This window comes from Mus musculus, chromosome 15 (assembly GCF_000001635.26).
Source record: "Mus musculus strain C57BL/6J chromosome 15, GRCm38.p6 C57BL/6J".
Taxonomy (NCBI): Eukaryota; Metazoa; Chordata; class Mammalia; order Rodentia; family Muridae; genus Mus; species Mus musculus.
Window position 1 is genome coordinate 49,193,512 of NC_000081.6, and position 17,352 is coordinate 49,210,863.

General features: G+C 34.4%; 1 long non-coding RNA gene across 1 annotated transcript; it reads left to right on the forward strand.

The window, feature by feature from the left end:
• Positions 1-1,130: 1,130 nt before the first annotated feature.
• On the forward strand, positions 1,131-9,650 carry Gm41318. Its single transcript, XR_875332.1, has 3 exons — positions 1,131-1,153; positions 7,210-7,292; positions 9,523-9,650. It is a non-coding gene; the product is annotated as a predicted gene, 41318 (long non-coding RNA).
• The last annotated feature ends 7,702 nt before the right edge of the window (positions 9,651-17,352 follow it).

Below are 17,352 nucleotides of genomic sequence, written 5' to 3' on the forward strand. Positions count from 1 at the left end.
TAGAATAGATGGAAAATGCTTAGAAATAACATACCACTGTTAAGGCATTTTCTATCTTTAAATAACATTAAAATCAACTGAACCACCATTTCCCTTACCTGGAAATCTCCAGACTTGATTCTATTAGATTATTTCCAAGATGAGTAATATGTAATATAAAATGTAAAATATAACTGTAAAATGACTTGGTGTGTAAGACTGTGAACCAGTTTTATCTCTGGAATCCATGTCAAGTAGGAAGTAGAGAGCTGACTCCAAACCGTTGTGCTCTGATCTTTACATGCATGGCACATGATACCCATTTACATATAAATCACATGAACATGCACACACAAAAATAATAATGTGTAACTGGTATTTTCTATTGAATTATCAAAAAAGATGCAGTTTATGACAAAGACAGCTGTAAGATGCTAAAGACAATAAAAGTAAAGTGGGTGGTAATAATGACTTTGTAAATATATACTTTGTGTGGGAAGCCACATGTGCCGTTGCAGAGTGGCACTGACTACTGCTGGCCACCACGCATAAGTTTGGACAAACAACCAATGTGTACATATTCAGTAAAGTTTTTTGCAAAGTCACTGCCTGGCCCAGGCATGATAATGAGGTTCTGTAAGGTACTGAGAGTATAACCAATCAGATGTGAGACATGCAAATGAGGTATGATAATGAGGTTCTGTAAGGTACTGAGAGGGAGTAACCAATGGGATGTGAGACATGCAAATGAGGTATGATAATGAGGCTCTGTGAGGTACTGAGAGAGAGTAGCCAATCAGATGAGGAACATGCAAATGAGGCGTAGTGCATAACCAATCCAGGTGTGAGACACGCCTCTCCAAGGCCTATAAAAGCAGCACCAGTTCTGGGCTCGGGGTCTTTTTGCCTCTACAATCAAGCTCTCCCAATAAACTTGTGCAGAAGGATCCTGTTGCAGCGTCGTTCTTCCTGGCCAGTCGAGCGCGCGCAAGAAGTAGTGCCGAAAACCCGGGACAAGAAACATCTTCAGGCACGAGCGAAGACCCCCTGCTACAGGGAGGATTCAGAACTGCATCACGGGGAAGGAGCAGTTAATAAAGGTTCCCACAAAACAGACTGCTGAGAAGGATCCAGCGTGGATTCAGAACTCTTCAGCTGAGGAACGGTGGTACCGGTAAGTCTCCCAAATTGATCCCCAGGTTAAAGGGGGATATGTTTTTTAAGAAAAAGAAAAGGGAGGAAAAATAAAAGGATTCAGTGATAAAGAAAAGGAAATAGTAAAGGAAAGGAAAAGGGAAAGGAAAGGAAAAAAAAGGAAAGAGAAAAGGGAAAGAGAGAAGAGAAGGAAAGAAAGGATTGAGACGATAAGGTTCCCAGCTTTGGGACAAGTTAAGGTTCATGAGTTATGCTTTTTTCTCCCATTGACCCTTTGTGGGTAGGTCTGATAGTTTTGGTCTTGTTTGTTCTGATATATGGACTCTGTTACTGTTTGAAACTGTGTGTAGAGGCAGTTAAGACAGGTCAGAAAATCCTTACAGAGCAACAAGAAAGTATGTCGGAAGAGGAGAAGGGCTTAAAAAGAAAAAGGAAAAAGAAAGGAGACACAGTGTTATCAGGTGGACCAGAAGAAGAAAGTATACAGCAAGCTTATGGCTTGCTTAATGAAACTTTAAAAAATAATGGCTTGATTATTGCAACAGAAAAGGTACAGCAGTCTAATGTTAGTCATTTTCTAGGAGCCACTATTACTTTACGAGGTGTCACCCCACAAAAGATTGGTATTAGAAAAGATCATCTAAAGACACTAAATGATTTTCAAAAATTATTAGGAGATATTTTCCTACAGTGTGGTAAATGTGTAGAATTTATTAATGCACCTTCCGTGGGTGTTAATCCTCACGGATTGCGACCCCTAGATGTTTGGCAAATGGACATCATGCATATCCCATCTTTTGGGAAATTACAATATGTACATGTATCCATCGATACCAGTTCTGGTGTCCTACATGCCTCTCCCTTGACAGGGGAAAAAGCAGTTCATGTCATATCTCACTGCTTAGAGGCTTGGGCTGCATGGGGCAAGCCCCTAGTGTTAAAGACAGATAATGGTCCTGCATATACTTCTTCTAAATTTAGCCAATTTTGCAAACAAATGCAAGTAAAACATATTACTGGATTGCCCTATAATCCACAGGGCCAAGGCATCATTGAGAAAGCCCACTGCACTCTGAAACAATATTTGCAAAAACGGAAAGGGGGAATAGAGGCTATGACGCCAAAGATGGCTCTATCCCTTACAATATTTACTCTTAATTTTTAAAAATTGGATGATGCTGGAAGATCACCAGCTGAAAGGCACGGACAATGGCCTCAATTGCCCAATGAAATGGTCAAATGGAAAAATGTCCTTGATAATAAATGGTATGGCCCGGAACCCATCTTAATCAGATCCCGGGGAGCTATTTGTGTTTTTCCACAGGGTGAAGAAAATCCACATTATGAATAAGTTAAACGAATTATGTTTCTAATAATCCCATTTCTCTACTTTTTAGTAGATCCATAATAGACTACTATTAAAGTTGGATTAAAATTCTAAGACATCCAATTTCTTCAGTTCAATAAATGCACATAAAATATTTGAAGACTAAATATTGAAAATAATGATTTACTTATTCATAATGTAAAACATTTAATTTACATAGACAATGCTGTTTAAAATCCTTAGAGCTCCCCTGGATGGGGTGGAACCCAACACCTTGTTCATTCAAAGCAGTGTTCTAAAGTTGAGTTTTATGATCAGGGCTGCTTAGTAGCTTTTAATTTAATTGCAAATATAAATTATTGTCTTCCACTTTCTATGCCTAGGAAACTCCTGTGTCTTCTTCATTTTCCATAATACTACTAGAAAAAAAGTTTTCTTTATTTAGTCATGATCTTATTGAAATGAGAAAAAAGTCTATGCCATTTTTTGCTAAAATTAATGTATTTTTAAACATTTTTCCTACCATTATCTTGAAATCCAGAAGGGACAACAACATATTGTTGGAGAAAAAAAATTAGTAATCCAGTTTCAGACCCTGAGACATTTAGACATCCAGTTTCAGATGGAGTGAAATGAGACACTCTCCATTAATTTATGTTGTCCTGCCTCCCCTTCACACAGAGCCCCACCTCCCTACTCTTTTCCTCTGAGAGGGCAGCCCTGCCCTGTTATTCCCCTGCCCTTGCACATCAACTTGAGAGAGAACATCCTCATGCTTCAACAGTACTAACTTCAAGTTGGCTTCTTTATTATAACAAGGCACCTTATTTGAAGCATATTATTATTTTTTATTAGTAAAGCGAGAGCGAGAATGAGAGAAAGGGAGGGGGGAGTTTTACATCCTATCAGTTGCCATAGGAAATAAAGGAAAAGTAAAAAGTCACATCGATAATAAGATCACACATGTTAAGAAAGAATGGCTGTCTGCTGTGAATAGTGCTTATATATAGTTCAGTCTGTTAGTTGCCAAATATTATTTCTTATGGTCTTTATTCACATCAAAGAAAAACAAACAACTGACATCAACCAGGATCCAGACAATGTCTACAAGCATAAGTTTATATAAATATTACTCCAGTTAAACTCCATTAATAGTAGAGAATAAAGACACTATTCCAAGTGACTGTGGACACTAGAATTCTAATAATGGTTAAAGAACTAGACACATGTAATAAATACATAGTTTCACCCCATCTCTGTGACTCTGTGTGTGTGTGTGCATGTGTGTATGTGTGTGTATGTGTATGTGTGTGTGTGTGTGTGTGCGTGTGTGTGTGTGTGTGTGTGTGCATGTGAGCATGAGCATACTACAAGGGGAAATTCAAGAAGTTCACTTCAGTAAATTCAGACGAAATTGAGCAGATCACCATAACTAGTTGTAGCGTATGGACATCATGAACTCATACTGTGATAATGCTGTGATATGTTAGGAAGTTTCCAAGACTACCCCCTTTAAGAGATTTACAGAAGTCATCCGTCCACTCTCATCATGGTGAAATATGCAACACATCCAAACAGACTGAGGTAACATGGAATAAATGATAAGTCCTGTTTGGCAAAATCACAGTTGTGAAAGGAAATGAAAAAGAAAAATTCTCATCAGACACAAAAACATAAGAATATAAGAAAAACATAAAAAATGATGTAGAATATTAAGTTGTCTATAGGAACAAAGAATTACTGATGCTATATAAAATTTAAATGAAACCTTCACCTAATAGTATTATATAACATATATCATCAGAGCTGATAATTGAGCTATGATTTTGAAAAGTGACTATAGTGGTGACATCTGGGAAAGAGAAAAGTGAATACTCCATTGAGCTTTCTAAGCACGTCCTATATCCAAAGTTAGTTCATATAATAAATATTAAAAGACCTTGTTTGCCTTTGGGTTCAAATATTTTATTAAAACTTACTAAAGATTTGGATGGCTTTAAATATTTTACATGCCAAAATTTATAGTGGAATTCTGTTCTCTGCTCTCTTCAATTTTAAGTTCAATAATCTTTTGGTGCCTTGGCTCCTTCCAAATCTTCTGCCAATGCTTTTTTCTCAAACCACAATTGATTTGTTGAAATATTAAGCCAAAGTTTGTTTGTGGACCTATAAAATATAACTTATTAAAAAAAAACCCTTTGTATAGCCATGTTCCTGACTCTACTAGATTAATATGTGAGTCTAATTCTGTGGTTATTTAATAAGTGATGCCCTAAATAAGAGGTGATAAAAATCTAATTTTTTAAAATAAGTCATTAAATTGTCTTTCTCTATTTTGCATACGTATATTAACATTGTAGACAATGGGAAGAATTTACTATACGGCTATATTTCATGTTCTTTTCATCTGTTTTGGCATGAAATATCTTGCTTTAAGTAGTCCTTCCAGTTTTATAGTATTATCTTGCTTTATTGTGAACATTTAAAATTTTCTGTTTGTGATTGTTTTCTTTCCAAATTTACATGGAAAATAAGACGTTAAGTTATCAGGAAATGGCGATGACACTTAAAACTGTCATAGTTTTACACCCTACCTGGGGTTCTTGACATCTACATAAAGAAAGTGAAGAAGGATTTTGTAGTTCAACTTGGAAAATAAGCAATCCTCCCAAAGAGGAATTACTAAAGTGCCATTGCTTCTATTCCAGCAGTATGTAATACGTTAATTCTAAAAAAAATTATAAGCAACAAAAGGCAACATCCTGAACCCCCATTCTTAGTTGAAAAAGTTTAGTTTTTGTGGCCTTGGATGATGCTTGGTCACCTGAAGCCCTGAATTTGTCTTTGTCCTCTCTTTTCTGAATTAGCAAGCTTTAGTAGTGTTTATAAAAAGTGCATTAGTTCTATTGACTTAAAAATGAAGGAGAAATGAAGGCCAATTTCAGCATTTCTTTCAGTATTGCCCATTTGTTATATGCATCACTGATTTTGTTGTTGTTGTTCTGTTTGTTTTTTTTTGTTTTGTATTTGTTTTTGTTTTTGTTTTTGTTTTGGGGTTTTGGTTTTTGGTTTTTTGTTTTTGGGTTTTGGGTTTTGGGTTTGGGGTTTTTTTGTTTCTTGTTTTTTGTTTTTTGTTTTTGTTTTTTTTTTGTTTTTTGTTTTTTTTTTTTGTTTGTTTTTGTTTTGTTTTGTTTTGTTTTTTGTTTTCGAGACAGGGTTTCTGTGTAGCCCTGGCTGTCCTGGAACTCACTCTGTAGACCAGGCTAGCCTTGAACTCAGAAATTTGCCTGGCGCTGCCTCCCAAGAGCTGGGATTAAGGGCGTGTGTCATCACTATCTGGCTACATCACTGGTTTTAAGCTGAAAAAAAAGGTCATGTAGAATATAAATATGGTATGGAGCTAAATAAAAATGTTTATTAATTTTAGTTCTTTTGTTTTCTTTAGAATCCTGGAAGGTATTAGCAAGGTGAAGTTTCTTTATATCATCATCTCATTTGAAGATTTAATATAAGTTATACATATTCTATTACAGGAGAACATGCAATTGAATTACATTAAATACAAATCACTAGATTGTCTCCTTTAAGGTGAATAAAAACTCTCCCTTAAAGAACAAATTTAAAAATATAATAGGCTCCTTAGAGGAGACACAGAACACAATTGAGTTTTAAAAATGGAGAAAGAAACAGGTATAGATTTGCTTACTTCCATGTATTTTTGGTTTCATATGCTTTATAGTTTTTGAAGCAAGTTAGTTACCCATGAATTATATGGGCTGTTCCCTTACACTTATATGGAACATAAAATACATGACTTTAGGCATTATCTTCAAGATAGAGTGTATATACATACACTCTCACACACACACACACATATATATGTATACATATATACATATATGCATATGTATATATATGAAGATGAATAGAGAATATGAATATTCTCTATTACAATTTGAATGTCTCGTGTGAAAGCCACATGCACTTACAGATGCACTTACAGATGAAGTATCAGGAAACATGTTTTCTTAGATTTGGAACAGACAGGAAATAATTTGTCTTTGGTAATCATAGTATTTATATAATATTCATTGTTCTAGAGACATATCACACATTGTGAGTGTGATAGACATTGTCTTATATTAGGTGATTGACACCTCTCCATGAACATTTGATTGCCTTAGTGAGTGACCAAACATAAGCTGTAGCTATCTATATGTTTGATCATTGCAGACAGGAAAGGATGGTAGATGCAAACACAAGTCCAGTTGATTGGTATGCTGTTACTTTTGATGCTACAATAGACTTAAGAGCTAAATAAAATTGAATAAGCAAGTTGATTTATATTTCCATGCACATTTTGGATGTCAAAACCCACAATAAACATTTGTTGGTGATGTACTTTTTACCTTATAAATTCGTAGGAAAACACAACGTTTTACTTGTAATGGTGCTTGCAGAAACTTTTATTTTAAACACTTTTATTGAGCAGCAGGTAGAACATTTAAGTGCTTTCTCCTTACAAGAAAATTGTAGCTTCTAGTGCAGTGTTTCTATATTTTTATTGGATGTCCAGGTCAGTGTTCAAATTTTATATAGCCTGACTGACTTTTGTAATTCCTACTTAGGTCGAGAAAGCTTCTTTTTAATTTACAGTGGGGATAAGAGATAAAAATACTAGAAAATTTGTACAATTTGGGCCCAAGTTTGACATTATTGGATACTAAATATCATTCTTTCATGTACAGTGAAATTCCTCTTCCTCCACCATACCTAGGAGAAATTGTGTCCTTCCTTCGCTCACCATGCGTCCTTTCCTCTGTTTTGGATGGTAATGTATATTCCATGCCATTGTATTTTAGGATCATATAATCCACTGTTTGGTTTTGAATTTATAGTGTTTTACCATTAAGTCATCATTTTGAGCTCCAGAAGAAGACTTTGGACTTTGATGCAGCCATGAGACAAAAAAGTCAATAGAAACTTTAAAAATTGTACAAAACACATTTATGTCTTTTTTATATTGTGACAAGCTGATGGATGTTTAAATACAAATGACCCCATCACTCCATATGATTGTCTTGTTCGAGTGAGTGTGGCCTTTTGGAGGAAATCTATCATTGGGTATGGATTTCGAGGTTTCAAAACCACATGGCTGGCCCAATCTTCTTTCTGTTTGTAGATCAGGATATAGCACTTGGTTGTACCTTCATCAATCCCCACCTGCTTGCACCCTGCTCTCTTCCATGATGAGAACAGATTAAGCCTCCCAGAACATAAGCAAGCCCCTAATTAAATGCTTTCTGTTTTGGACATGGTCTTTCTTCACAGGAATAATAGAGTGATTAAGACTTTAGACAATATTCACTGTTCAAATGCTACAAAAGTAAATTAACTGAAATATTAAAATATATCAATCAAAATATCTTTAAATGTTGCAATAATATTTAATAAATACATGCTTTAGTGTGAAACAGGGCAGTGAAATTTAGTTCAGAATTTTAAAAATATTTTTGTATCTTTAAACATATACCTACATTTAATTATATTGTATATTTACTCTAGATGTTTTTTCATGCAGATTTTATGTCTCTATTCTTTGCTTGACAGAGTCTGGAACATTAAACATAGGAATATAATGAATTAATTTTGATCCTATGTTTCTAGTTTAGAATAACATTGGGAATATCTGCTCTCTATGTATTTAAAGATTAAATCAATTAATTACCATAATGAATATTGTATTATAATCGTTTCATTTCAAAATGCTGCACTGTTATAATCCTGTTGAAAATATCTTATTATAGGACTAGAGCAATGGCTCAGCAGTTAATATAATTTTCTGCTCTTGCTCTGATTTCAGGGCAGGCAGGAAGACTCACAACTCTATTACTCCCATTCTAGAGATCTGATCACTTCTTTCTGTGCTCTGCTGATTGCACAAATATGTGTGGCATATCAATACATGCAGAGAAAACACAAACATACAGAAGAACTGAAAAATAATTAATAAATATAGTATATACAAATAAATGGATTTTATACTCATGATTGTATCATGGTCAAATGTTAGGTTATTTATGTATTTGTTATGTATACTATACTTACTGACACTTCTTTTAATGTTCTCCTTACTGGTGCTATGCTCTTATTCATGATCATAGCAAAATTTTTCATAATGTCCTAAAAATGTTCCTTTGAAGGAATTACTGCAATTGTACAATAAGACACCTCTTATTTATATGATTCATAATTCTCTCAGTTTGTGACTTTTCTCTGATTCAGTTTCTTACTGAATGAGTTTTATGCCAACCGATGAGAGGTAACACTGCTACTGAGACACTTTAAAATATAAATTACTTACTATGCAGATGTAGAATGCTTAAATTGGAAACTGTCATCACAGAAGAGTAGCACAGAAGGTGGGAGCCTGATAGTGATGGCTATGATTCAGGTTCCAGCTCAAGATCTGTGAGCATGCATGTATAGTTATATTTCAAGTGAATTCTGAACAGTTTCTTTTTGAAGGAGTTAAGCAGTCTCTACAAGGTCACTGTCATGAAAGTGTTACACTATAAGTAGTGAAAATGGCATTTTCATGAATGCTTTTGTTGCTTCCTTTTCCTTATGATGACCATCTTAAGGATTTAATTAATCCTTTATTGACAGGAAGAGGCTTAGAAGCATTGGCCTCCAGAACTACTTGCAGATCACAGGGAGCTTTTGTTTCTTAACATAGTGAAAATTTTGTAACTGTGAAAAACATTATCTAATTGACAATAAGTAGATGCTTTTACATTAACATTTTACATTGCTTTACCTATAATCAAACTTATCTTAATTTTATTTTAATAATATGAATTTCTTTCAGAAATATATATTAATTAAAGCAAATAATAAATTTCATTAACATATTTTTGCATATATATACACACACATATATATACAGTTTAGTGTATGATTTTCTTCTAGTTAACTTTGCTGGCTTATACATTTATTCATTGTTTTTGTTAAATAATGTGTCATCTACTGTTTATTACTTATTGAAATTTCTTTTACAGAAAAATGTACAGCCATTTTCAAGTATTTTGATTGGACCTGATCAGAAATTTGAAATTGGATGGGACTTGACAAGGATTTAGAACTGTTTATCAAACCATACTGCTAGTCAAATATTAAATTGCTTAAACCCTTCCTTAGTGTGTGGCTCTCTGTCTAGCAAGAATGGCCAGAGATGCATTAAGGGTTCTTCTGTTCTGTGATATTACTGTCTTTGCTTAGATTAGTCTTGTGCTTAGATAGTGATTTCTTTTTCAAGATTTATGACATTTCAATTTTGACTCACCTCTATTACTTATATTAGTGTATTCACACTTAATTTCATTTAATAAAATAATACTGAATAAAAGTTTACCGGCTATTAATATTTTTTAATCTAGCCATTTTATGTTTTTAAAATGTGTCAAGAGATATAGACCCCTCTTTTACTAACCATAGGAAACTATGGTTTAAACCTGGGTCAAAAGCTCCCTCAGTTATGGGTATCAGTGGGGAATGTCTAATTAATTAATGACACAAACCCTTTATCCATTCTGGTCAATGTGTGCCAAAAGTAAACCCAAATTATCTATATTTCACAGTTCTTAAGACAATTACACGAAGGAGTTGAACAATTATGTGGATCCCTATAGTGTAATTGTATCAAGAACAATACTCTGAGAATCATAATCAACCCTAATAGTGTGATCAGCATTAATTTAAGAAGTAAAGCAGAAATAATAAATCATGTTTCGATGTTGTAGTTTGAGTATGAAATTTCTTTAATAAGTTTGTGTGTTTAAATACTTGGTCTGCGACCTAGAGGTTCTATTTGAGAAGGTTGTAGTACCTGTGTAAAGTACATTCTTCAATTGCTATGAAGAGATATCACGACCAAGGAAACTTATAGAAGAAAGAGCTTGTTGGGGGTTAGAGTTTCAGGAGATAAATCCATGTCCCTCATGGCAGGGAACATGACAGTAGGCAGTTAGTCTTGGTGTTGTTGTCGAAGCAAAATCTCATATTCTTTCTTGAGCACAAGGTAGAGCAGAATAGAAAATACACAGCTATCTAACAGGGAATGTCTTAATGTTTTGAAACCTGAAGGTATAGAGCCACTGACATACATTCCCCAACAAGTCCACAATTTCTAATCTTTCTCAAACTAGGGGCCAAGTATTTAAACAAACATGTGTATCTATGAGACCATTTCTCGTACAAAGTACCATGGAATCTTTAGGAGATTGGACATCTGATTTCATGGGGCAAAAAAAAAAAAATTATCAACAGTTTTTTCATAATTATTTATTTTTATTGTAGTTAATGTTAAAAAACTCTGATTATCATAACAATATAGTACAAAGTAGCAAAGGCATGTGTAAAACCTTTTGTTGGAAATTATGTCCTAATCCTGAGTGAAAATACATTTAGTATATTTGGTTTTGTTTTTTGTTTTGTTGATTTGCTTGCTTGCTTCCAGGAAATTCAATTCCTAACTCAAAAAGAAATTTGAAAAATGAAACCTGCTAGCACAACACAATCCAAATACTTAATAGTTCCATATGGAACAGCAGAGGAAAATATATGTATTCATTTCCTATAATTAAACAATTCTATTTCCATGATAACAAAAACTTGTTAGTGCAGCAAAATTTCTGCAATTGATAATCACCAGTAGTCTCCAGTCAGTAGGCTGTTTCTGACCGTGTTCAATAGCTTTCTACAGATAATCAGTAGTGAAAAGTGTCTGAGATTATATATTCAGGACCAATGCTGCACTGAGGTCACATTGTGAAATTGCCTGAGTGTTGCCAGCTGAACCTCAGAGCCCTTTAAACACTTGATTTTCAATCAAATTTTACTTACGGTGGACTCAGAAACATTTTACTGTAGACACATCTCTGCATTTTGCAAAATTTGTTATGTCAGATGGTATGGACTCACAATCTTCACAGTCTGAAGATAAATTATAATACTTTAATCTTTTTCCTAATAAGATTTTAGATTTTTGACAATTGCTCCTTTTTTTTACAATATTTTTCTGTAAACATGTTTTGGGGTTCTCTAGAGGAAAATATTGTATATAATTAACTCATATGTATATACAGAAAGGTAATTTATTAGTATTACTTCCAGGCTAAGGTGCAGGTAATCTATCAATGGTTGTCTGTGATTGACAAGTGCATAATTCTAGTGGTTTTACAGTCCCCTAGGCTGGTGTTCATTATGCACTAGAATCTCAAAGAACTGCACTTTAATGACAATGAAGGAATATACTTGTCACAAAAGCCAGGGACAAGACTAACCTTCCTCCTTCCATGTTCTTTACATAGAGTGTGACCTGCATTAAAGGTAGATCAAAAGACCCAGATTACAGATGAACACTTTCTCGACAAAAGATCGGGGTTAAAAATGGGTCTTCCCACTAAATTTCATTAAAAAGAAAGATCCCTCACAGGTGTTCCCAGCTGCTTGGGTTGTAGTTAATTCCAGAGATAGTCAAATTGACAATCAAGAATAGCCATTGCAGCATGTAAAATAATTTATTTTTGTTACTTTCTTATGTGTTATTTAGTTATAATATATTGTTTGTATGCATATAAATGTAATGTTTCCTAGTTTAACTGAGTAGTTTTCACATAGCTCTTTTTACAATAATATATAACTGCTTATTGTTCTACATTCTCAACAGTATCTAGTTTTCATGGTTTATTATTTTTGCTGGCATAATGAATCTTAATTATTAAAATTACATTGCGATCTAACATCAACTGTGCTAAAGGAATCACAAAATGCAGTAACCTTATATCTTGTACAGACTGTCCTTATATCCTCACTCCATAACCCTGCCTTACTACATGGTATCTGTAGTGCACTGGTGTTGCTCAATAAGAAAATGTCATTCAATGAGCAAATATAAGACTAACTAAATCCGTTTACTACCACTCAGTATATCCTAAATTGGAAGCTTCTTTTCCCTAAACAGTGGTTCTTTATGTAGATTTCACTCCTAAATTAAAAGCAAAGGGCTGGCATTTCGTAGTAGCTTCATATTTACAAAGCCTATGATCAGTCCTGAGGTGCAGAAACACAAAAGGAACACAAACATTTGGCATGCTTGTGACACTTGTGAAATTATGTGTTCAAGGTTCAGTAATGGGCACTGGGAAAGCAAGAAAGTAGTCAAAAATACATCACTGTTACAAAATATTTTGTCTTGAAACAGAAGTTTGTGTGACATTTTAGCTATTCTACAGAAAAATAGAATAGATATTATTCATCTATTTGTAAGAAGACTTGGTATTCAAACTGGAGTACTGTAAGTTTAGTGACAGAAGACAAGATTAGTCATCCACCAACAATAGACTCATGAGTGAAATTGAGACTTTCCCCTTAAGAAAGACAGTACATTCTGATAGACCAATTATTTAAAAAGTCAAAAATAATGAATACAAATATAGACACAGGGTAGTTTAGTCTGCAAGTTACAGAAGTTCTTGATTTAGAAAGACATCAGAGAAATTGTTGGAAGTACTCTGACTGGGAGTATGAATTTCATAAAAGTAAAATTATTGTAGCTGAAGATGTAAGGAGAAATATGCTTTCAAAATCAACTATGTGGGTTGCACTGTTAGAGATTCTGAAATGTTAATGATATAAAATGCAATATAAAGAATCACCTTCCAATTGTTTTTCATATTGTATTTTTAAAATTGTGTGGACTCTTATAAGTGCAATCAAAAAGCATATATCATAACATTTTGAAATAAATGCAAAAAACCTACCATAATATTTGAATGTGACTATTTGTTTTGGATACAACTATATATTTATATATCATGGGAACTAAGGTTGTAACTAATCAGTCATTAGAACTTATGTTTTATGTCCCCCCCCCCCAAGTAAATTGAAATGGCAGGTGATTCAGGTGATCCAAATGTCTAGAACCTTAATCCAGAATATTATTTGTCTGACACATTGCATGTCTTCTTACTTTTAATACACTCACTTGTATTATTTTTCATTTGGAATTGAGTAATTCACAATGGCCACTACTTTAAGCCTTTCCAACAATGTTTATAAAAATAATGAACTAGATGGAATTTTTATTCATTGGAAGTGTGAAAAATCTAAATATCTAATAAATCCAATTATAAGGGCCTAATAAGAATTTTTTACTTGCTTCTTAAGTTAATAGAATTACTCAACTGATGTATAAAGTAATAGAGTTTCAAAGAAACTCTTGAATTTAAATCAGTTACATGGATAACGGTGTCATTTATTTAGCGACCATCACTGCTTCCAATTCTAAATGCTATGTGGGAATACGCAGCTCTCTTCTTCCATCTTAAAAGAGCTGAATGACTTTTCATTTCCTTCCCTAGTCAAAGAGGAAGCAGGATAAACTCTACATGTTTCATCTCTTTAAGACCATAAATACCTTTTACCATATTGCTGTACTGAAACATATTTATAAGAGTTATTGATTATATTGTCTGAGACTAATTTTTCCCTATATAGAAAGATTTCATTGATCTAAGTATTCCTTGAGGGGCTGTAACACTGAAGGAATACCAAGCATAAAAACCTTTTAATTTACAAGTAGGCAGAAATGTATAAAATACACATAAACTGAAATAAATTAATACATTTCATTTAATGTATTTTGAAAAGTTAAAACAATTTCTTTCTTCAAATTATTTCCTTAATGTAAATGTTGAGTTGTGATTTTTGTAGCAATTGTTTAAAGGCAATGAAAATTTTATAAACATGAAGATTTATGGTCATGATGTTGTACTATTTATTTCTTACTTAAGTGGTAAAGCAAGTAAACAGAAAACTCCAACACAAGAAGGATAACTTCACCCAGGAAAATAGAAGAAATGAATAAATTAACACCAGCAAAAACAAAAGGAAAGAAACACACACACACACACACACACACACACACACACATACACACAATTACAACCAACATCAAAATAACAGGAAATAACAATTATCAGTTATTAATAATTTCAATATTAATAGACTCAACACCCCAATAAAAAGACATAGGCTAACAGAATGGATGCAATAACAGGATCTACTATTCTGCTGCATACAAGAAATACCTCAGCAAAAAAGATAGACACTACCTCAAAGAAAACAGCCAGGAAAGGGTTTACCAAGCAAGCAGAACTAAGAAACAAACTAACAAGCTGGAGTAAACATTCTAATATCTAATTAAATAGACTTTCAATTTAAGTAATGAAAATAGATGAGGAAGGACACTAAATGCTAGCAAACAAAACCAAAAAGAAATCCACCAAATTGATGTCTCAATTCTGAACATACGTGCCCCAAATGCAAGGGCACCCAAATTCCTAACATAAATATTACTAAAGCTTAACTCACATACTGAACTCTGCACATCAGTAACAGGAAACTTCAACAGCCCACTCTCACCACTGGATAGGTCGTTGAAACAGAAACTAAATAGAGAAAACTCTTACCAAGCAAGTGAAAAACCTTTAAGACAAGAACTGCAAGTCTGTGAAGAAAGAAACTGAGAAAGATATCAGAAGATAGAAAGATCTTTCAATTTTTAGTAGGGTTATTTGATTCTCTGGAGTCCACCTCTTTGAGTTCTTGGTATATATTGGATATTAGCCCTCTATCGAATGTAGGATTTGTAAAGATCTTTTCCTAATCCGTTGGTTGCTGTTTTTTCCTATTGACAGTTTCTTTGCCTTAAAGAAGCTTTACAATTTTATGAAGTATCATTTGTTGATTCTTTTTGTTGTGGTTGTTGTTGTTGTTTTTGTTTTGTTTTGTTTTGCTTTTGTTTTTCAAGAAAAGGTTTCTCTGTGTAGTTCTGGCTGTCCTGGAACTCACTCTGTAGTCCAGGCTGGCCTCGAACTCAGAAATCTGCCTGCCTCTGCCTCCCAAAAGCTGGGATTAAAGGTGTGCGCCACCACTGCTTGACCCAATTGTTGATTCTTGATCTTAGAGCATAAGCCTTTGGTTTTCTGTTCAGGAAATTTCCCCCTGTGCCCATGCGTTCACGGCTCTCCCACACTTTCTTCTCTATAAGTTTCAGTGTATCTGGTTTTATGTGGAGGTCCTTGATCCACTTAGAGTTAATGTTTGTACAAGGAAATAAGAATGGAATGATTTGCATTCTTCTACGTGCCAGTTGAACCAGCACCATTTTAGCTTCTTTGTCAAAGAACAAGTGATCATAGGTGTGTGGTTTCATTTCTGGGTCTTCAATTCTATTCCACTGATCTTCCAGCCTGTCTGTGTACCACCCATACAGTTTTTATCATTATTGCTCTGTAATACAGCTTGAGGTCAGGAATGGTGATTCCCACCAGAAGTTTTATTATTGTTGAGAATAGTTTTTATTACCCTGTTTTTGTTGTTGTTGTTGTTGTTAGAAATGAATTTGCAAAGTGCTATTTCTAACTCTATGAAGAATTGAGTTGAAATTTTGGTGGGGATTGCATTGAATCTGTAGATTGAATTCAGCAAGATGGCTATTTTTTCTATATTAATCTAGCAAATCCATGAACATGGGAGATCTTTCCAACTTCTGATATCTTTGATTTCTTTCTTCAGATACTTGAAGTTTTTGTCATATAGATCTTTTACTTGCTTGGATAGAGTCATACCAAGATATTTAATATTATTTGTGACTATTGTGAAGGGGATCACTCATATAGAAGCAGAAGTAGAGGGGATGATATAGGGGATTTTCAGTAGGGTGGGAAACTGGGAGAGGGGATAATATTTGAAATATAAATAAATAAAATATCCAAAAAAATCAAATCAAATCAAATCAAATAAATTGAAATCAAAACAACCCTAAGATTTCACCTCACACCAGTCAGAATGGCTAAGGTCAAAAATCTCAGGTGACAGAAGATGCTGGTGAGGATGTGGAGAAAGGAACACTCCTCCATTGTTGGTGGGATTGCAATCTGGTACAGCCACTGTGGGAATCAGTCTGGTGGTTCCTCAGAAAATTGGACAAGTATTACCTGAGAGGACACAGCTATATCACTCCTGGGTATATACCCAAAAGATTCTTCAAAATATAACAAGGACACATGCTCCACTATGTTCATAGCAGCCTTATTTATAATAGCCAGAAGCTGAAAAGAACCCAGCTGTCCTTCAACAGAGGAATGGATACAGAAAATTTGGTACATTTACATAATATAGTACTACTCGGTTGTTAAAAAATGAATGCATGAAATTCTTAGTCAAATAGATGGAACTAGAAAATATTATCTTGAGTGAGGAAACCCAATCACAAAAGAACACACATGGTATGTTCTCATTGATAAGTGGTTATTAGCCCAAAAGCTCGGAATACCCAAGCTACAATTCACAGACAACATGAACCTCGAGTAGAAGGAAGAACAAAGTGTGGGCCCATCAGTCCTTCTTAGAAAGAGCAACCAAACACTCACGAGAGCAAATATGGAGACAACAGGTATAGCAGAGACTTAAAAAAAGTCCATTGAGAGACTTTCCCAACTGGGGATCCATCCAATATATGCCAAATCCAGACACTATTGAGGATGCCAAGAAGTGCTTGCTGAAAGGACCCTGATGTAGTTATCTCATGAGAAGCTCTGGCAGAGCCTGACAAATACAGAAGCAGATGCTTACAGTCAACCATTGGATTAAGTGTGGGGTACCCAATGCTGGAGTTAGAGAAAGGACTGAAGGAACTGAAGGGGTTTGCAACACCATAGGAAGAACAACAGTATCAACCAATCTCCCCCCACCCAGAGCTCCTAGGGCCTAAGCCACCAACTAAGGAGTACACATCGAGGGACCCAAGGCTTCAGCTGCACATG